The sequence below is a fragment of the Acinonyx jubatus genome, chromosome E1 (assembly GCF_027475565.1).
Source record: "Acinonyx jubatus isolate Ajub_Pintada_27869175 chromosome E1, VMU_Ajub_asm_v1.0, whole genome shotgun sequence".
NCBI lineage: Eukaryota > Metazoa > Chordata > Mammalia > Carnivora > Felidae > Acinonyx > Acinonyx jubatus.
The window spans coordinates 43,188,814-43,210,709 of record NC_069397.1 but is presented as its reverse complement, the minus strand read 5'-3'; the positions used below and the strand labels follow the sequence as shown (position 1 = coordinate 43,210,709).

General features: G+C 49.2%; 1 long non-coding RNA gene across 8 annotated transcripts in view; it reads right to left on the bottom strand.

The window, feature by feature from the left end:
• The window catches only part of LOC106988848 (uncharacterized), a 57,091-nt gene that overhangs the window by 15,225 nt on the left and 19,970 nt on the right, over positions 1–21,896 (bottom strand). Inside the window, exon 8 of one of the 8 annotated variants that reach the window (XR_008294083.1) lies at positions 254–3,539. The exons of 6 other annotated variants lie outside the window; for them this stretch is intronic. This is a non-coding gene — a long non-coding RNA (uncharacterized LOC106988848). Of the gene's footprint in view, positions 1–253; positions 3,540–5,428; positions 6,913–21,896 lie in introns of those variants that run through there. One more of the 8 variants, XR_008294084.1, reaches the window with a different exon arrangement.

Below are 21,896 nucleotides of genomic sequence, written 5' to 3'. Positions count from 1 at the left end.
CACAGCCAACCTAAGAGCCAAACCCAGAACTGGAGCTCTTAACCACCACATTTACAACTATCTGTCAGCACAGTCCTAGCTATCGGTAATAGGAATATCCTGCCACTGTCCTCAGAGCAGAGAGCAAAAGGATGTGGGTGGGGAGAGCACGTCCTGGTCCCCAGGAGGCTGAGGCTGATACAGGTCACTGTGGCCCAGTTGCTAAGGTGAAAATAGTAAGTATGTGCTAAAAAAAAAAAAAAAAAAAGGTGTGGTCCCTGCTTCCGCCAAACGTTCCTCCGCCTTGGCTGGTCCCCGCCTCGCCTTGTCCCCGCCTGGTGGCATTCCATTTTCAGTTTCTGTTGTGAAGAGTGATGGCGTCACCTAGGTGGGAGCCTGGCCATGTTACGAACACCAGGTGGGGACAGGCTGACCCAGCCTGGCCTCGGGCAGTGCAGGCAAGTGGGAACCTGGCAGAGGCCTGAGAAACCCAGGCTGTCACTCACTGCCGTACACTAATTGCTTTAATTAAGGTGCAGGGCTGTAGGTCAAAGGAGCACATGATCACGGTTGAGGCATGTAAACAGGATCTTAAATTAATTTACAGGGAGGGCTCCTCTTACTGACATCAGCGGTCAGGTCTTTAGCCTGGGATGAATGCGTTCCTGGACAAGAGCTTTGTCCTGACGGGGGCTCCCGAGTGGAGTGGGGGCCTAGGAAAGCTATTTGGAAGAGGTGTGACTGGCACGTGGTCAGGAAAAAAACATCAGCCAGTGACCATAGCAAGGAGAAAGTTACTGTCTGTTTTTCTTTTTTTAATATTTGTTTATTTTTATTTTTTTAAAATTTTTTTGATGTTTATTTATTTTTGAGAGAGACAGAGACAGAATGAGAGTGGGTTGGGGCAGAGAGAGAGGGAAGCACAGAATCTGAAGCAAGCTGCAGTCCCCAAGCTGTCAACACAGAGCCTGACGCGGGGCTCGAACTCACGAGCTGTGAGATCATGACCTGAGCTGAAGTCGGACGCTCAACCGACTGAGCCACCCAGGGGCCCCAATATTTGTTTATTTTTGAAAGAGAGAGAGAGAGTGTGAGCAGGGGAGGGGCAGAGAGAGAGAGGGAGACAGAGAATCTGAAGTGGGGCTTGAACTCACGAACGGTGAGATCATGACCTGAGCCAAAGTCGGAAGCTTAACCGAATGAGCCACCTAGGCGCCGCGGACGTTGCTTTCATCCCTACTGTGCACCAGGTTCATTCACATTAAGAACTCTGGGTCATCCCCCAGCAATATGGAGTCAAGTAGTGTGCTCCCCATTCTGCAGATGGGGAAACTGAGGCTGAGAGTCAGCTCTAAATCTGGGCTATGATCACAGAACTAGATAAGCAACAAAGAACAGGAAGATTAGTCAAGACCCCCCATGTCTGTCAAGTGCTTTATCATTCATGTTTTTACCTATTACGAAATCCTATAGCACAGGCGTGTTTATCACCATTCTACAGAAGAGAAAACTGAGGTCTGGAAAGCCTGAGGTCCTTGCTGGCAAGTGGTCTCTCTTACAGCAAAAGTCACTCTCTTTCCTGGGTACCTCAGAGTCTCGGATCGCAAGGAATCCGTGAATCTACACTGTATCAAACAATAATGGAATAAACACTATACCTTTTATGTTTGCGTGCTGCTTTTCAAATTTTTTAATGTTTATTTATTTTTGAGAGACAGAGTGTGAGCCGGGGAGGGGCAGAGATAGAGGGAGACACAGAATCCAAGGCAGGCTCCAGGCTCCAAGCTGTCAGCACACATGGGCTCGAACCCACGAAGCGTGAGACCATGACCTGAGCCAAAGTCAGACGCTTAAACAACTGAGCCACCCAGGTGCCCTTGTGTGCTGCTTTTCAAATGTTCATCAACCATTACTATATTGGATAAAATATATAGTAAAATATAATTCGTAGCTGCTTTTTTATCACTGCATCTCTCCCCCTCAACTTGATCCCAATCGATGGTTACCAAAATACATCCGCTAAACCTTGGGGGTCTGAGACATGAGTCGATGCTGTAAAAGGACTGTTATGATGGAAAAAAACTGGGGGAACTTGCTCTATCCTCCCCAGGGGGAGCATATTCTGGAAGGAAAGCAGGTACCCTTCCAAGGGAATGAATTTGACAATGGGGGCGCCTGTCTGAGGGACAAGAAGATGCTTCTCCAACAGGATATGGAGGGAGCAGAGCTGGGAGGGCGGATTCACTTTTCTGTGATGATGCCCCGTGACAACCCCCAAATCTCCGCGTCTCATGACAACGAGCTCTCAAGTGTGCAGGCTGGCTGCGGTGGCCTGTCCCGGCTGGGATTCAGCTCTGCTCCACGTGTCTCTGTCCCAGGACCCAGGCAGAAGGAGCAGTGACCGCATGAGGCACGCTCTTCTCAGGGCCGGAGTCCCAGAACCCAAGCGGTCCGGCAGGCAGATATAAGGCCTCTGTTTGGATGAGCCATAAGTCATGTCCACCCACATTCCATTGGCAAAGCCAAGGTCCCTGGCAGGGGCGGAGCAGTATAATCAGCTCACAGCAAAGAGGAGACAGTGAATAGCTACTGAACAATAATATATGGCTGTAGGATGATGACTCTCCCTACAGCTACCTGGGAAGGAAGTCCTGGAGGACCCTTCCAGGGGAGCAGGTCCCAAGAAGCCAGAACTTAAAATCCACAGTAGTTTCAGACCAGGACACATGCGGCCAACACCTGACAAGCATTAGGGATGGAGACCTTCCAGGCCCTTGGCTGGGCCCCATTCTGCACCCACTCTGCCCTTTGAGTTACCACAGCTCAGGCTTGGAGCCTCAGAACAATCGAGCCAGCCCCAATCCAAGACTCCTGCTTCTCCCAACATCCCTGCCCATCTCAGGGGATTGCTTCCCCACCAGCTCGTAAAACATTCATTTCCCCTAATTCAAATATTTTCACTCTTTGGAATACTTATTAATATAGTATTTTAAGACGCATTTTTTAAAAATCACTCTTTGCTCTGGCTGGGACAGTAGTTCATAAATTATTGATTTCTACTGGCAGGAAATGAAGATTCTCTTCTTTCTTGAACGAAAAAAGACAATGCCTTGGCTGGAATCTCATAAGGAGAGGCAAGTGGGGGGGCGGGGTGCAGGAAGAGGGTGTTCACCCATCCAGGGCAAGGGGAGGAAGACACGAGTCCCCTTTTCTCCATCTGTAAATGGAGTTCCAATTCCTGGCTTTCCTCACTCTGGTTTGGGCCGTGGGCTTGGCGGGATTCCTGCTTTGTCTCTGGCCAGCTGTGTTACCCTAGGCCAGTACTTGCTCTCTCTGAGCCACAGTCTATGCCTGTAAATGGCATAGTGCCACCTGCAGCAGGGGGGCGTTGGGAAACAGGGAATGAATGACACGGTGCCTGAAGAAGTCACCATCCTCCACCAGGTCCTAGTAAGTGGCAGTTTGCTTCCTTCTCCCTCTGGTTTCAAATTCCACCGGAATGGTGCACCTTGTTCTTGCAGCCACCACATTCAGACTCTGAAATCAACACGGGGTTGGGCCTAGGGCAAGAAAAAAATTTCAGTCTGGGTTCAGCAGGGAGGCCCTCTGTGCTGCCTACAGGTCCCCCGCAAGGCAATCCAGCATTGCCCTTGAGCCTGGCTTGTCCCCCCGGGAGGCAGGAGTGACCTTGATCAGCGATCCTCAGCGGTACCAGCCGAGGGAGACCGCAGGACTCAGCACCAGGGTGAGAGTTGCCGCGCAGCCTGCCTTCCCTGCCAGCCGCCGCCGCCCCAGCCTGTCGTCCCCAGGGAAGCCATTAGCATCTTGAGACCCCTTGCAAGCCTTGGTAAATCAGGCTTCCTGTGTGGCGGTATTCACTGGAGACTCAGAGAAAGACGCAGAGATGTGGGGAAAGACAGCTGAGAGCCCGAGGGAGCGGGCCAGGAAGGGCGCTGAGCGGCATCTGCACCAGCCCCGCGGAGGAATCTGGTCATTTGACCAGTTTTCCTGGCCATCCGCAGGAGGCTGGTGTCCAGACAGGGGGAGGTGGGGACCGGGGGCCGCAGCAGCCCCTGATCAATGAAGGGCTTGGAGGCTGGGCACCCAGCCCTGGCCCAGCCACCGCTGAATGGGTGACTTCTTGGGCCAGAACCCCAGAAGCAGGGCGTCTTAGCCCCAGGGCAGTAGGACCTGGAAGGCTGGAGTTTCTTGAGACAGTGACCCAGGGGCTTGGTACATCATTTGTTTCTGAACATCAAGTGCAAAAGCTTTGAGTTGGGTTATATAAATTAGGACAGATCCCCGCAATGCCATTCTTGGCCATTGTTCTGATGAGCTTTGTGGGCAGGAGGATAAGGGTTTGTCCTGTAACAGCTCCCGGGGTGGTCCTAAAGGAGCCCAAGGGAGGGGCAAGCCCGTGGAGTCATGGACGGTAAAAAGTAGTCTGAGTCACTGATCTGGCCCAACCTACACAACCGAATGAAGAAACCCAGAAAACTGAAAAGGTGTGGACAACATCGCACAGCCAGTTAGGGCAGAGCCTGCGCCAGGCCCCAGCTTCCATTCCACTTCCTTTTCCACGTGTCTGTTTTCTCCACACCCACTTGGCCGCCGTGGGGCTCACTCTTCCCACCTGCAAAATGGCAATAATCATGCAGCCTTTCCCACCCTAAGGTCTGAAACAGATGAAACAGGGTGGGATCAGACAGTCACAGCAGTGCCCTTGGCTTGAGGTCAGGATCACCAGGCCCCCGAAGACCAATCCTCCCCTGGGGGGCGTGGGGAAAGCTCAGCTTAACCTGCTTCTCCCTCGCAGAGCAGCAGAACCCTGATAATAACACATTTCATTGGAACTATTCTCCCTGATGGCTCAGTCGCTTGAGTGGCTGACTTGGGCTCAGGCCATGATGTCACAGTTCGTGAGTTCGAGCCCTGCATCAGGCTCGCTGCTGTCAGATCCTTTGTCACCCTCTCTCTGCCCCTCCTCTCTCTCTCTCTCTCTCTCTCTGCCCCTCCCCTGCTCACACACTCTCTCTCTCAAAAATAAAAATAAACAATAAAAAATATATGGTTTTTTTGGGCACCTGGGTGGCTCAGTTGGTTGAGCGTCGGACTTCAGTTCAAGTCATGATCTCCAAGTTTGTGAGTTCGAGCCCCGTGTCGGGCTCTGTGCTGACAGCTCGGAGCCTGGAGACTGCTTCGGATTCTTTGTCTCCCTGGCTCTCTGCCCCTCCCCCACTCATGCTCTTTCTCTCTCTCTCTAAAAAAATGAATAAACATTAAAAAAAAAAAAAAAAAGAAACTATTCCCCCTGGGTCCCTGGGCTGGCTTTCATTCAGATCATCTGTCTATCAGGAAACACCATGCCCATGGCCAGAGCCAGGTTGAGAAACAGGTGACATTGTAACAATTTTTTTAAATGTTTTATTTATTTTTTGAGAGAGAGAGAGAGAGAGAGAGAGAGTGCAAGCGGGGAAGAGGTAGAGTGAGAGAGGGACAGAGTATCCAAAGCAGGCTCTGTGCTGACAGGCTGAGAGCAGAGAGCTCGATGTGGGGCTAGAACTCAGGAACCACGAGATCATGACCTGAGCTGAGCTGAACTCTGACACTCAACCAACTAAGCCACCCAGGCGCCCCATGAAACAGGTGACATTGTAAGGCTCCTCCACCACCACCCCTCCCTTTCCCTGCAAGGACCACTCCAGAGCTCTCTGCCATCAGTGTCCTTCAGCCCATCTCTGAGAGATCTGCATTTTAAAAGAGGAAGCGGGGGGGGGGGGGGGGGGGGGGAGGAATGTCTGTTCTGTGGGGTGGAGGGAGTAGGGGGGAACACCTGTTCCCAAAGGTACAAATGACTCCTGCTAAGATATCAGGGTCTGAGCCCCTCCAAGCAGGAGGGACATTTGGGCATCTCTGTGCCATTGCTTCCGCTGGGTGTTGGGCGAGCACTGGCTCCCAGGTGCGTGAGGCCTCCCTGACTGCCCCTGGCCGCCTGGGCTCTGGTTTACTCTCTAGCCTTGTGGTACCAACTTCACAGCCAAAGCCCCTTCCTTCCTTCTCATCCTCCTCTCCGAAGCAAGGAGCCCAAAGACCTGAATTCCACTCCCAGTTCTGCCCCTGTCTCTGTGATTGTGCTTATGGGCAAAACATTCCTTTTCTCTGGGCCTCCGGTCTCTCATCTCTAAAATAGGGAGATTTGACCTGAAGATGGTTAAAACACCTTCCAGCCCTAGCTCTGTGGATCTCTGTGTGCCCAGCAAAGGCCTGAGGAGGGATGCATATTTGTGTTGTTGACCTTGGAAAGACAAGGCCTGAGTAGTTACCAGAGCCAACGGCAATGTGAGATGATCCTACAGAAGCCGTCTGTCACAAGAAAGCTCACACCGAGGGCCAAGGGGGCTGGAAATGACCTTGGAAAGAGGGAGGAAGGAGAGAGGGGGCAACACCAAGGGGCTGGAGTGACTAAGGAAGTACTCTGGCAGCAGATGGGGCAGAGTTGAGCTTGAAGAACAGGTGGGGTATGAATCAAGGGAGAAGAACAATGGAGAAGAACCAGGCAGGGAGACAGCACAGGCAGAGGTGGGCGCTGGGGGTTGGTGAGTGAGCAAGGGGACAACGAAGATAAAGCTTAAAGTTCAGGCAGAATCTCTATGGGGACAGCCTTTTTTCTTTCTCCCAGAATCCACCCTTTGAGCCCTGGTTCCCAAGATGGCACTGAGGACTTGAACTCACCTCTCAGCCAGTTGGCTTTCCTGCCCAACTGCATCTGTCAGTTAATTCTCCCTGCTCCCCAACACTAAAGGGAGAGGCCAGGTATCTTCCCGTCATGTACCATGTGACCTTCCCCCCTCTGGACCACAGGGGCTTGGAGGAGAGGTGGGCAAGTGACTGCTCCATCCATAGGCTGATTCAAGGGCGCCAGAAATGTTCTCTCTTGAGAATAGCACGAAGACACATAGAAACTGTAGTCAGGAATGGTGACTGCAAAAAGCTGTAACACTGGGAGAAGTCAAGGGTGGCTTAATTGGCCCTGGTGCAAAGTGCGTAGCTGCAGGGCCCCAGGAGGAGGGCTGGAGTCCCTGGCCTTCCACCTGCAACCTTTGGACACTTGTCTCTACTGCCTGAGGCTGCCTGTCATCTTTGCCAACCAGCAACACACCAAGGCAGTGCAGTGGGTTGCAGCTGCTTGTAACAAGCATGCGTTGAGTAGAATACTGCTCAGCCAGGGCAACTAGCCTGAGAAATTGTGGCCATGACATCCAGGAGCATCCCTCGTCCCTGTTTAGAATTAGCACCAGAAGCTATCTCCACAGAGGCCCTGCTTCTCTCTCATCCCAAATTCCTTGCTCCTCTGGGCCTGTGCCAGTGTTGTTCCCTGTACATTCAGAGCCCAGCTCAAGACTCACTTCCTCCAAGGAATCTCTAACTGTCTCAACCTCACGTGCCCACACTGTCATTCAGGTCAGCCCCAGTCAAAATGGTAGTCAGAATGAGGACCATGAGGGGAAGCCCTTTATACTTTATAGCATGCTTTTACTAGCATCACCTGGCTTGATTTTCATAATTGCTTGGAGGAATGCACGATAGGCTACCTTATCTCTACTTTGCTGCTGGTGCGGGGCAGGGCTGGGGCTTGAGACCAGCACTCCCGAATCCCAGTCTGAGACTTCATCCTCTACAGCGGGTAACACATTCCTGGACTGATCTCCTGTTTGAAGAATTGTTTTCATTAGGGGTGCCTGGGTGGCTCAGTTGGTTAAGTGTCTGACTCTTGACTTCGGCTCGGGTCACGATCTCATGGTTTGTGAGTTCGAGCCCCGCATTGGGCTCTGTGCTGACAGTGGGAAGCCTGCTTGGGATTCTCTCTCTCTCCCTCTCTCTCTGTTTCTACCCTATGTGTGCTCTCTCTCCTTCAAAATAAATAAGTAAACTTAAAAAAAAGAATTGTCTTCATTAATTTACTAATTCAGCTAAGATTCACTGAGCACCTTCTTCATGCCAGGTGCTTTTCTAGACACAGGAGGTATTGCAGTGAATAAAACAGACAAAATTCCCTCCCCTCATGAAGCTTGCATTCTAGTGGAAAAAGATGTTCAATAAATACAGTGAATAAATCGAAGATATAGTATATTGGATGGTGATAAGTAATATGGATAAAAAATAAAGCAGGAAGGGAGAATAAAAAATGATGGGGGTGGGGTGACATTTTAAAGTAGTGTGGTCAGGGAGGCCTCACTAAGAAGGTGCTATGTGAACAAAGACCTAAAGGAAGTGAGGGAATTGGCCATCCAGATATACGGAAGGAGTCTTCTAGATGAAGGGAATAGCATGTGCAAAGGCCCTGAGGTCAGTGATGGCCAGTCCTATGTGGCCTGTGGCAGCACCTCCTTGCTCTTTGTCCTTACATAGTTTAGCCTCCTCAGAACAGTTTGTCCCCCTGCTCCCTTCAAGGTCCTGGCCACAGAAAAAAGCAGCAGCCTATAGCAGTGAGGATAATATCCCTCTCCTCATTTTCCAAAAAGAGAGGCCACATAGGCCATTGCAATGTCCAGTGACTAAGACAGACTCTTAAGTCTCTTTCTCCATGGCAGACTCTGCTCCAAAACTCAGGCCAGGACACTAGCAACTAGCTGCATTCCCCTCTGATAGATGTGGACCCAGTAGCTGGGGGGAGGGCACTGGTTTCAGATTCCCTGAAATTTCTGTTCACCAACCACACTGGCTAAGAAGGGCTAAAGAGGCCAAGACAAAATATTCAGGGAAGTGGCAAAGAATGCAGATGGGACAATATCCAGAAGACAATGCCATACACATGGGCCACACAAAGAGAGACCTGAGAATGGTGGCGCCATTAGGCCAATATCAATGGGCACCAGCTGCTCCCTCCCCAAGACCCTTGGGCTTCCATGTTTCCTTGGGCAGGTGAAGATGTGCAAACCCCTTGCCTTCACCCACATTCTATTCCCTTCACTGAGTCATATTCCCTTTGTCATCTACTCCCACTCAGAGTGACTCACTCATGTCAACAGACCCAACATGATTTCCCCACCCTTCCTGCAGCTCCCAAGACTGGCCCCTGGTGCAGATGGGGCTAGTGAGAGCAGGGAGTGGTGAAACCCAGCATTGCCTCAGTGTTGCTGCTGCTGGGAAGAAAGCAAGAGGGAGACGTGGAAGAGAAGAGTCCTGGATTTATGTTAAGGCAGCATAGCACCTGAAAAGTATGGTAAGAACTGAGGCTGGAGGCAAGAGGTTAGAGATGACTTAATCTACATGGCTGGTGCAATTCTACTGCCCATCCAGATATGACTGAGCTTCCCTCCAAGAAGAGCCCCAGACTCTCCTCCAGATACCCACCCCAGCAGTTCCTCTCCTGTCCCTAGCCATGCTAAATGTAACAGAATTTCCAGGGATGTGTTGGGGGTGGTGCTGTAAGATCCACTGGGGCAGCAATTGAGAATAACAAAATTGATGAAATTGATGGTCCGAAAGAAAAAAAATCCATTTATCTACCCCAACCCAGTATTTGCCAAACACCGAAGCCCCATTCTCTTCTCTCCTGGCAAGAAAATAATTACACAGCCTGACAGCCAGTCCCTGGGGCCTGGGCTGAGTTGGAGCTAATTACCAATTGCTAATAAACATTGAGTTAATTCTCTTGACCAAATTAAAACTAATTTGGATCAAACCATAATGACCTAAGTGAAATCCATCTCCCTTGTCTTCTCCACACATATTCACATACTCACACCAACTTAACGTCTGGAACCCTAAAGTCTCCCCAAGCTTAAGAGTCCCAGAACAAAAACTCAACCCACAGAGACTCAGCGTCAAGACCGACATCTCATTTGTTCTTATTGAAGCAACTCTAGACTCTGGCATGCAATGCTGTGGTCATCTGTCTACCCCACCATCCTGCATCTCACCACACACTTCTCACACTTTCTTCACCTGGCCCACCGGAGCCTACTAAGCTTGCCCTCACCCCAGACACATTGGACTTGCCAATTACAGCTTTTGTCTTTGCAATATATGACTATCTCCATTTCTCACAAATCCTGTTTCAATGCCTCTTCTTAAAGCTTCTCTTGAAAAACCTTCCTGGGCAATCTTTATCACATACTGAATTGGGATTTTCTGTCCTATCTCCACCTTCCTATCTGCACCAGCCTCCTTTTGGTATCACTCGGTCCCTTCCTGAAGCCCTGTCAATGAATGTTTTGTCTATAGGCCAATCTATTGATTGAAAAGAAAATCTGTTCTTCTCTCTTTTCTTTTCTCATTCCAGGGTGGTGAGGCTTTGAGGCTGGTCATGCCTCCTGCCTTTTCTCTTGAGAGTTAATGGAAATTAAAGGAGCTTGCTAGTGAAGCTGACTCTGATTAAGTTCTCAGGGGAGAGATGGGCGAAGGGTTCCTTTAGGCTCCACGTTGTCTAGCCTAGATCCTTTGCAGGACACCAGATAAAGTCACATAAGAATAAAGAGTATGCCCATGGATAGAGAATTCCCTGAGTTTAGCTCTCATGGAGTTAAGACTTTAGGAAATTAGGTAGACAGATGAAGGACATATACGTACAGTGTAAGTAAGGACCAAACCAACATTTTCTGATTCAGAAACTGTGAAGATGAACAAACAAGAACACTGCTCAACCATCTTGTCAACTCCTCTTGTTTTAAGAGAGAAACTGAGACCAATAGACATGTCACCTGCCCCTCATACAGCAAGTTAGTCAGGGATCAGTATATTGGTCAGATGAAATATCAGTTTTTCCCATTTCAATGACAGAGCTAAAGCAGCTCCTTTCCTCTGTGAGCAGTTGATCTTCACAAAGATACCTTCTGGAAGGAAGGTGCAGACGAGCTGCCTCCTCCTGTCCATCCTGAAACCCAGGGGGTAGGCAGGGAGGTCCCTAGCTAAAGGAGGAATCCAAAGGTGCAGCCTCTTCCTTTTCAAGGCAAGGGGTGGGCACATACTGGGAGTGGAGAAGGGGGATGAGCATAGTCCCATCAGGCTCAGGTCCTGACAATGCTGAAGGTAGAGGAAGAACTGAGAAGGGACAGCACTCAGCAGTGAGCCTCTGGAGCCTCCTGCTTATAGGATCATCTGGGTGTGACTATAACAAGCAAGGGTTGAGAGACCATGGCCAGATGGTCTGGGGATGGGCATCCAGACAAAAATTGCCCACCAATCCTTTTTAAAGACATAACTAAAAGCCAATCACGTGCTTACATTTCAAACATAGCATTAGCACCTAAATTTAAACTGCTGCAGTTAGATCAACTAGTTTATATCCAAGACCTTTAGGCTTTAAATACTCTAGGGGATGCTATGGTGACTAAAGAAAGAACATTTCATTATAAAGCATTTTTTTCCCTCTAAAGGGCACAGACCCCAAAACGGGGCTTGCCTCAGGGATCCCTTTATCAAGACAGCCAGAACCTTTCTCCCATGCAGTTTTCTGAGACCCATCATCATATGGACCATTTAGGATTATTCCTCTATTTTCTCATGTGGGTGTTTTATTGTCTCCGACTTGATTAAAGGACCTTTTATGGCAGGAACTTGGTTCCTTATGTCCTTTGGGTTCTTCACAGTACACGGTTGAGTGCTGAGACTCAAATAGAAGCCCAACAACTAATTATTTCTGGGATTGTTGTTCAGCACCATGGACAGAACCTCCCCACCTCTTCCTCCTCCTCCCAGGCTGTTTTCTCAAGTCTCTCCTGGTTTCCTTCAATGCGAAGCCTCCAGCTGCCTCACTGAGGTCTTGGCTCCACTCAAACCTGCCTTTTTCTTAGGAGCCTGCACCAGGACCCAGAAGCCACACCATGGCAGTTGGGAGTAGAAATGAAGGGCACTGGAAATAAGGGACCTCACAGCATTTCTTGTTTTGTTTAGAATGAGACCATTTCAGTCATGTGCTCCAGCCAGAGCCACAGACCCTAACCCCCTAAGAGCTGCAGATACCCTTCCCAATAATGCTGAACTTGGTCTGTGGCCATGGGATTATAGGCCAGCAGAACACCCAGCCACCTGGGGCAATGCTGGGATAGAGTCTGGGCTGCACTGGACTGGGGAGACATCTGGCATGAGAGGAGAAAGATGGAGTAAAAACATGTCTGGACTGTAAGTGGGGAGGGAGTCAAAAGGTGACAGTTAGGAGGGCAACCTCAATCATCAGAGCCCAGGAGAGTCTGAAAAGCCCTGGGCAGGGGGCAAGACAAGAGACCAGAAGCGGAGGCACCCAAGGACAATTGACAGAAGATTCAAAGTGGGATGAGGTGGTAGGTTCAAGACAAAGGCTGCAAATAATACCATGGGGCTAGGAACTTCCTCCTATTTGATTCTGGCCATAGGGTAGAAGGAGGTCACCACTTTAAAGGGAAGGGGGGGAGGTGTGCCAATGGGAACACGATAGAATTTTCAATGGGCAATAATCCAGCACCCATTAGAGATTAGATATTGCCATTCTAGAGCTAGAATTAGTAATCTTGGCCATCCAGGATAATTTCAAATATCCACCCATTTGCTATTATCTCTGTTATGAGAGATGCTCCACAAGCTGACATGAAAACAGGAAGGACCGCCACAATACAAGTAATGATGCTATTAAATTCATTTCCTCTCCTCCTTCCTTCCACATTCTGCCTACCCTTTAAGGCCCACTTGGCATCCTTCCTTATCCAGGAAGACTTCTAGGGCTAGAGTCATCATAGATGCCAAACACGTGTTTGCTGAATTAATGGACAGCCCTGGTGTTCACTGGATTTGATGATCCTAAACCCAACCCTGGTTGGGTTACCTGAGAGACACTCTAAAATGGAGATTTGCATAAAGGAGATTTATTGAAGGTACTTTGGCATCAACAACCAGGGGTGAGGGCAGGAGGAGAGAATGAAGGAAGTAGGATTGGGCAGAGGGAGGAGCTGAACTGATCTGAAGTTTCAACAAAGTTCTCAGCCTATTATACAGAGATCTCTGGACTGATCTGACCCTTCTGAGTGCAAAGGGATGGGTATTTACACCCCCATATCCATAGTTGGATGCACGCTGCTGCCAGGAAGCAGGAAGGTGGAATGACCTTAAGAAAGTTGGTTGTTTGGGCTGAGGTCAATTCCTGGAAAGGGACTCAGATGAAAGGCAATCATCTGCCAAGAGTCACAGCAGCTGGAGGAATGAAGACCTTGGTCCTGCAGGAAGGATCAGGGTGACCCACAGCATCCACTACATATACCAATAAACTTGGACAACATTGAGTGGTGGTGGGGGGCACATATCAGAATCCCTGGAGGGCACATAGTTTAAAGAATCGTCCAAGATAGTTCAAGACCATCTTGACACAGACCAACCATCTATCCTCCTCCCATAGATCATCGTGATTAGAAATTGAGGATCTACTCCAACTGGCCCTGAGACAAAGGAGGTGATTTGCCCAGGGCAAATGGCTCATGTGAAAGGAGTCCATGCATGTGTAGGCTTCTCTTCACTGTGGTACAAGCCCCATTTCCCAAATGAGTACCAAAAAAGTGGCGCCCTGTAATGAACAAAGCCTAGCACACTCATGTTCCAGAAAAGATGGGAATGTATTGGGGGCGGGGTAGAGGAGGTGGAAGTGAGAGATGAGGTGTGGTATGTCAATAAATGCATGCAGAATAGAATTGGTTTTTCAAAGCAGTTAGGGGTAGACATGGCCTTTGTGCTGTGTGTACATGATTTAACCTGATGAGCAAATCCCCTGATTCTTAATTAACCTTTTCATTTGAACCCCTTGACCAAGCAGCAAATGGAGGCTGGTAAATTGGAAATGACAGCCTCACCTCCCCTGTGCCCCAGTGTGGCCAGCCACCTAGGCTGGTAATTACCTTGGCCAAGTCTAGGAACTTTTTATAGGCTGATGAACAAATAATCTCCCACTAATGGCTGTGATAACCCCAGAGCCTGTTCTCCCTTCTCTCCTTCCATGAAACCAGAGGGCAGATTGTAATAATATTCTCTTCTCTCTCTCTCTCTCTCTCTCTCTCTCTCTCTCTCTCTCTGTGTGTGTGTGTGTGTGTGTGTGTGTGTGTGTGTGTGTGTGTCCTTTTAATAAAAAGAGACCATTTGGACTAAGGATCAGGAGAAATAGTATAAGGAAAAGGGAGACATTTGCCTACAGAAACCTCTCTCCCCCAGGAAAAGCCAGATGCCCTGGCCATGTCCTTTAGCAGACCTGGTAAACAGCTGATATTTTTGGAACGTGCTCCTCATTGGATGTCAAAGCAATTTGGAAGGCTGGCTCTTGGCCCACAGTCACATGAAGAGAATGGGGAGGTGTAAGCAAAGTCTTTAGCACCCAGGGCTTCCAGCATAACAGCAAGGAGCATCAGGGAGGCGAGGGGAAGACAGATGGGACAAGGAAAGGGAGAGGAAGAGGAAGATGGGAGGAAAATGCAGGAGAGGAAGCAAAGGTGAAGTACAGGGTACTATAGGGGGTCTGGACATGGAAAGAAGGTCCTAGGGTGGCCTGGGTCCCTGCCACATCCCCCTGAAGTGGCTCATTGGTTCTGCCTGGGGTGTCCTCCCTGTTCCACCCACCTCGAAATCTAATAATATTGGTAGAATCACTTACAGAGAGTTTACTTTGGGCCAGGCCTGTGCTGAGCACTTTACACGCCCACAGTATCTTGAGTGAGCCTCAAGCAACTCTAGGATATAGGCACCAGTTCTCGCATTTTACAGATGGAGGCACTACAGCACAGAGAAGTTAAGAAACTTGCCCTGGGTTCACACAGCTAGTTGGAAATGGGGCCAGTTAGTCTGACTCCAGAACCCAGTCCTTAGAACCCTATTCTGCCCAACAGCACCTCCCCCAGAGCTCCGGGTACCTTTCTTGTATGCTCCTGAGGTAACAGAAACAGCACTGGATTTGAGTCCCAGCTTTGCCCCACCCACCTGTATAACTGTGAGCCCATGAATCTGCTGGTGCCTCAGTTTTCTCATCTGTGGAATGGAGAGCATCTGTCCTGCTTGCTGCGTGGAACAGGGGCAGGAATCCAGCGAGGTAACCCTTGTGAAAGCCCTCTGTAAGTCCCAGAGGCCTTGCACATGTCCGTGGGCATTCTCCTCCGTCTTCCCTTCCGCTTTGTGAGCCTCTGCAAGGACCACAGATGGTCCTGCATTGTTTATCCAACCCTCTCTCACATGTGTTGGGCACCCAGGAACCGTATGCTTCCAAGTGAAGAAAGAAATAGACCACCCAAACCCTCTCTCTTCCCCCGCCCCCTGCCTCCTTTCCCCCTCACCCCTTCTCCTTCCCCCTTCTCCCCCACCTCCCCTTCCCCCTCTTTCTCTTCCCCATACCCCACCCCTTCCCGGGGCTTACACTGTAATGGGAAGACATCTGTCCCTCTCTTCCCAATCCATCCCACACTTTGAGATCAACTTTTCAAAAGCACAACTGAGACCACATCACAACCTGCTCAAAATCCTTCAATGTGCTCCGAGGAAAAAGTCTGTGCTTCTGGGCCTGGCATAAAAAGCCTCTGCAATCTGGCCCCAGCTCTTTCCTGACCTCTCTTTTCATGATTTTCCCCCAGGATATTCCAGTCCTCACTCACTTCTGTCCATTTCTTCACTCGTAACAACCTCACAGATAATGGGCTAAAGGTGCCCGACGGACGGTGAGAGGTCAATAAATGTAATATACCGAGCAGAACACTCTGTGAGGACTTGCCCTGCTGCTGTGGAATCTCCCCTGAGGTCCCAAAACTGCGAATTTCAGGCGTGAAGTGCCCACACATTCTTAAGGGAGATGCCAGATCATCTGGGTAGGACTTGCTTGGGTTGGGCCCACCCTGGCTGTGTGGCCCCTGTCCCATCTTGCATCTCAGCCCGTGCAGAAGAGAAGGCTAGAGACTGACTGAGGTGCTTGGAGGGAGGTGGGAGTTTTTGGACTTCGGAGCTAATGGTGAGGACTGAAGTGACCTGCACCTGCCCATCTCCATGTCCCCAAGCCAAGCAAAACCTCACCCTGGAGCTAGAAGGAGAGGTATGTTGACCCGCAGGCCCCCAGAGCTAGAACACAGACACTAGGGCCCAACTCACTCTGAAAAAAGTCTAAAGGCAAGAGACCACTGGCTCGGCCTGTGTCCTCAGATGGAAGAAGAGACACCACTGAGCAGGAAGTCATATCCACTTGCAGAGTTTAGTGGAGCAAAGATGCCAGGTGTCGCCAAAGACTGGGTGGATGCAGGGGAAAGGGACGGACTAGGGCTGTGTTGAAGGGGTCCACCCAAGAGGCCCTGGGACCACCTCCCGGGGGGCGGCAGCCTGGCAAAAGACGCCATGTGGGTGACATAGCAAAGGGAGGGGAGGACGAGGGAAGGAGCTGCTGGGGAGTCACAAAGTGGCTAAGGAGCCACACAGCGCCCAAGGTGTAGGGGCCCCAACTGGTTACAGCTAGCTTTTATTATCTTTTCCACCACCAATTCTCAAACCTCCTCTATAGGAGTGCTCCTGGCTAGGCTAGCTTGCCCACTATCTTCCCCCATACTGCGTTCCCTTTGGCTTACATTCATTCCGCTGCCTGGAGCGCCCTCTCCACTTATGTCTAGCACTTAAAACTCAGTCCATTTCTTCAGGACCAGGCTCAATCTCATTCCCCTGATGAAGCCCTCCGTGATCCAGCCGCCCAGACATCCATCCTTCCCAGGAATTTGCTACTTGCAGCCGCATAGCTAGTTGCCCATCGCAGTGTTCATTGTCCTCTTTAAAAACAGAATGTCTTTGTTTTAGCTGGGCACATGGCCATTTGGGATAAAGACTGACTTTCTCAGCCTCCTTTGCTGCTAGGTATAGCCAATTAGGTATAAATAACAGTATTTGGAGCCAACTTCTAAAAAGCTTCCTTGAAAGGCTGCTGGTGTGCATCTTCTTCTTTGCTCCTTCTTCCTTTCACATGTCTGGAATGCAGATAAAATGGCTGGAGGTTTAGCAGCCATTTTGGACCATAAGGTAACTTTGTAGAACAGAAGCTACGTGCAAGGATAATGGAGCAAACGATCTATCCTGGGTTCTCGACACCATAAGACTGCCCTACAAGTTCTGGACTGCCTTCTTCTTGCACTTTAATTGAGAGCGAGACGACTTATTTAGGCCGCTATTACTTTGGGTTTCCTGTAGGAAGCAGCTAAGCCCAATCTTAATTGATACATGCCTAAATTGTAGGTCCCAATTCACAGCATTTCAGTCAACCTCTTTTCTTGCCTAACCTGTGACATCTCTAGGATCGTAGCTTTATACTGTCAATCAATTATTCATAGGTATGTGTAACTCCCAACTCTCTAAATATAGCTTCTATTGTGTAGCACTTTTCAAAATTTTTATTCCTGAGCTTATTTAATCCTGCAAAGAACGCATTACTGCCTCCTTTTTACAGATGTAATTCTACAGGTTCCTTGGCGACCAAAGTAGGCCAGATACCCAGGCCTTCTCTCTCGCGGCCCATTGTTTTCACACTCACAGCAACTGGAACTGACTTTCTTGATTTATCTTCATGTTTTTTCCATTGCAAAGAATATGAACATTTTCTGATAGGAGGCGTGCACACAGTAGGTGTTCAACAAATATATGAAGCCCCCCAAATTTGGGCAATTCATCCAAGCTAGTTTCCAAGACACCTCTAGACCAGGGGTTGCAGACTGTGGCCCACAGGCAAATCTGGCCCACAGTCTGTTCTTGTATAGTCCACGAGCTAATAATGATGGTTTGTATATTTTTAAATGGTTATGGAAAAAGGAGAGGGACAAGGACAAGAGGAAAAGAGGCAGGGGAGGGAGGAGGACAGGAACAGATGACAGAGACCACAGTGTCCCGCAAAGCCTAAAATTATCTGGTCCTTTACAGGGAAGTTTGCCGCCCCCTGGGCTAGACCGTCTGCATGCAGCTGGATGTTTTTTGGTTTGTTTTTTTTCCCCCATGTCCTAATTGTTTTTTTATTTCTCCAAATTTTTGTTTTTTATTTTTTTAATATAGTTTATTGTCAAATTGGCTTCCATACAATACCCACTGCTCATCGCAACAAGTGCCCTCCTCAATGCCCATCACCCACTTTCCTCTCTCCCCCACCCCCACCAACCCTCAGTGTGTTCTCTGTATTTAAGAGACTCTTATGGTTTGCCTCCCTCCCTCTGTGTTTGTAACTATTTTTCCCCCTTTCCTTCCCCCATGGCCTTCTGTTAAGTTTCTCAAGACCACACGGGAGTGAAAACATATGATATCTGTCCTTTCTTGACGGACTTATTTCACTCAGCATAATACCTTCCAGTTCCTTCCACGTTGTGCAGCTGGATGTTTCATCCACCAGCAGCACCTTCATCAGCTGTTGTCCCTGAGAGACACGATCCCCCAGGGAGCTTGGAAATCCTGCCGTGAAGGATACAGGATTGGTCTGCACTCTTGTGCCGGACCCAGTGGAACAGGGCCTCACTCCCTGCAGCGCTAACCTCCTTCCGGGCAGATGGGAGTGAATTCCTCTCCCCTCAACCACCACCACCCTAAGACTTAGAAGCCTTTCTGATTCACTGGTCAAATACCTCAGCTCGATTCGATTAAAAATTCATTGGCTTTTTTTCCTGTAAAAAAGAATAAATAAGAGAGCAAACAGCAGGGGCTGAGGCTGTAAACTGAAGTGTGAAAGCCCAAACAGGCTGAAACGGTCGCAGGGAAAACCGTCGGCTCCAGAGCACGTTTTCCAAAACTGCCAGCCTTCCAAGAGGGGAGACTGAACTGGTTCTCATTTCCAGTACCCCTGACAGCACATTACCCTGGCCAGGCTCCATTTTTCTCCCTCTTCATCCCCAAACCCATCCTTGAAGGTAGTCCAATCCCCCTAACTTGGCCCTCTTCTTTCTGGCCACGCCCTTCAGCATTCGTGCCAAATCTTCCTTAAACTGGCTCAAGTCATCATCCTCCAGGCCTCCTGCCAGGGGTCCCTCTCTCTTCTCCTTTTCCCGCCTCTCCCCCAAACCAGCTTTTGGCCATTTGCTGGCAAATAATAAATCTACAGCCTAAAAAGAATCCCTCTTTCATTCGATGAAGTCTCTCGAGAAATCAATTCTTCCTTAACCTATTTCTATCTCCTGAGCTGGGCCCATGGTAGGCGTTCAATGAGGAGCAGCCGGTAGGCCGGCCAGGCGCGTGAACAGTGAGCAGCTGACCGCCAGAGCGTCCCTGCCCCGTGACCGATGTGAATCTCAAGAACTGCTTGGACTCAGATACGGGGCCAGGCCCAAAGTCATCCAGTTGGAGAGCTGCCCGATACAAGAGAAAAAACAAAAAAAGGGAATTTAGAAGGGAGACGTGCCTGATTTGAATTTTGGCTTCCTCTCTGGCTATCTGAGTGTGCTGGGGCAAGCTGCTTCACCTCTTTGAGACTTAATTTCCTTATTTATAAAGTGAGATGAGCCTATAATGAGATACCAATTCACACTCACTAGGATGGTTATAATAAAAAAGACAGATAATAACAAGTGTTGGCAAGGATGCGAAGAGATTGCAACCTTTATGCGCTTGGGTGAGAACGTGAAATGGTACGGCCACCTTGGGAAACAATCTGGCAATTGTTCAGAAGTTGAAATGCAGAGCTGCCACGTGACCCAGCAATTCTATTCCCAGGTGTCTCCCCAGAGAAAGGAAAACATACATCTGTACAAGGATTTGGACACCAATGTTCACAGCAGCCTTAACAGCCAAAAAGGGGTAACAACCCAAGTGTCCCTCACCTGATAGATGGATTAGCAAACCGTGCTACCCCCGTGCGATGGGATATTATTTGGCCCTCAAAACCTGCTACGACACGGGCGGGCGCCGAAAACATGATGCAAAGTGAGACAAGCCAGACACAAAAGATCACATATTGTATGAATCTATTTATATGAAATGTTCAAAATAGGCGAATGCATAGAGACAGAGAGTAGATCAGTGGTTGCCAGGGGCTGGGAGGAGGGGAAAGAGCGTGACGAAAATGTTCTTTTGGGGGGTGAGGAGATATTCTAAAATTAGCCAGTGGGGATGGGTGTGCTACTCTGTGAACATACTACAAACCATTGAACTGCACACGTCACCAGGGTGAATTGCAAGGTATGTGGATTTTAGCTCAAGAAAGCTGTTATTTTGAGAATGTGATGGGTAAGGGCGCCTGGGTGGCTCAGTCGGTTAAGCGTCCGACTCTTGGTTTCGGCTCAGGTCGTGATCTCACAGGTTCGTGGGTTCGAGACCCGTTGTGGGGCTCTGCGCTGGCAGGGCAGAGGCTGCTTGGGATTCTCTCTCTCTCTCTCTCTCTCTCTCTGCCCCTCCCCACCTCGTGCTGTCTCTGTCTCTCTCTAAAATAAAATAAAATAAATACAATACAATACAATAAATAAAATAAAATAATAAAATAAAATTAAAAAATAAAATAAATAAAAATAAAATAAAATAAAATAAAATAAAATAAAATAAAATAAAATAAAGTAAAGTAAAATAAAATGTAATGGGCAGGAGCACCTGAGTGGCTCAGTTGGTTAAGTGGCTGACTCTTGATTTCAGCTCAGGACATGATATCGTGGTTTGTGGGTTCACGCCTCGGTCAGGCGCTGCACTGTCTGGGCAGAGCCTGCTTGGGATTCTCTCTCTCTCCTTCTCTCTGCCCCTTTGCCACTCTCTCTCTCGCTCTCTCTCAAAATAAATAAACTTAAAAAAAAAAAATGTGATGGGTGGGGTTAAACCCCAGTCGGTTAAACATCTGACTTTGGTTCAGGCCATGATCTTGTGGTATGTGGGTTTGAGCCCCGTGTCGGGCTCTGTGCTGACAGCTCGGAGCCTGGAGCCTGCTTCTGTGTCTCCCTCTCTCTCTGCCCCTCCCCACCCTCTCAAAACTAAATAAACATTTTTTTTTTTAAATGTGATGGGTAAGGCCACCCCACCCACTTTATAGGGTCACCCTGAGGCTCAGAGGAAGACGGGTCGTGTTCCAGGCCCTGGGGTGCAGAGTTGTGCTATTACAAATAGGAGGGCCAAGGCCATGGCCCTTCATACAGATGGAGCCATTTTCTGCCCTCCCTTCTTTCCTGCTCTGGCTCAGGACCCCTCAGGGACAGGGTTGCTGAGGAGTGACAACTGCCATCTGGCAAGGCCAGGAAGAGGTCTGGACCTCCAATAAGTCTGCCCCAGAGCTAGGGAGGCAAGAAGTATCTTCTGTCAAAGCCGCAGACCAGGAGGGACCTGACCCTGCCAGGACGCTCCTTTGTGTCCACAGCTGCCTCTCCCCTCACTCAGAGAGCATCAGGCCCGGCTTCCTTCTGGAGGAGCAAGGGGCCAGCTAAATCTCAGGAGTAACCGAAGGCAAGGTGAGGGGAACAGCGCAGATCATATTCTAAAGACCATATTTCAAACCTTCAGCGAACATCACATGCTAACATAATAACAATAATGATGATGACTAATTATCGAATGAGCATTTGCTACCTGCCAGGCACCACGCTGTGCATCTAGATGTATTGACTTCTTTAGTCTTCACAAAGATCCCAAGAGGCAGGGACATTGTGAATCCCACTGTATAGATGAGAAGATTAAAGCACAGAGGTTTCAAGTAAATTGCCCAAGGTGGCACAGTAGAAATGGCAGGACCAAGATTTGAACCCTGGCACTCTGGTTCCAGGAGTTTCAGTCTGTGTACTGACCCCCTCTATTGGACTATATAAATACTACAGTCTGCATACAATGGAAAACCAAGGTTATTACTAAGACCGGTCAATGCCCCCCGCCCCCTGCCAGAAGTAGGTCTCAAACTTCATCAAGCATCAGAATCACCCGGGGCATGTGAAAAATACAGAGTCCTGGGCCCACCCCAGCAAAAAGGATTCACTAAGCCTGTAAGGCCCAGGACTCTGCATTTGTGACCA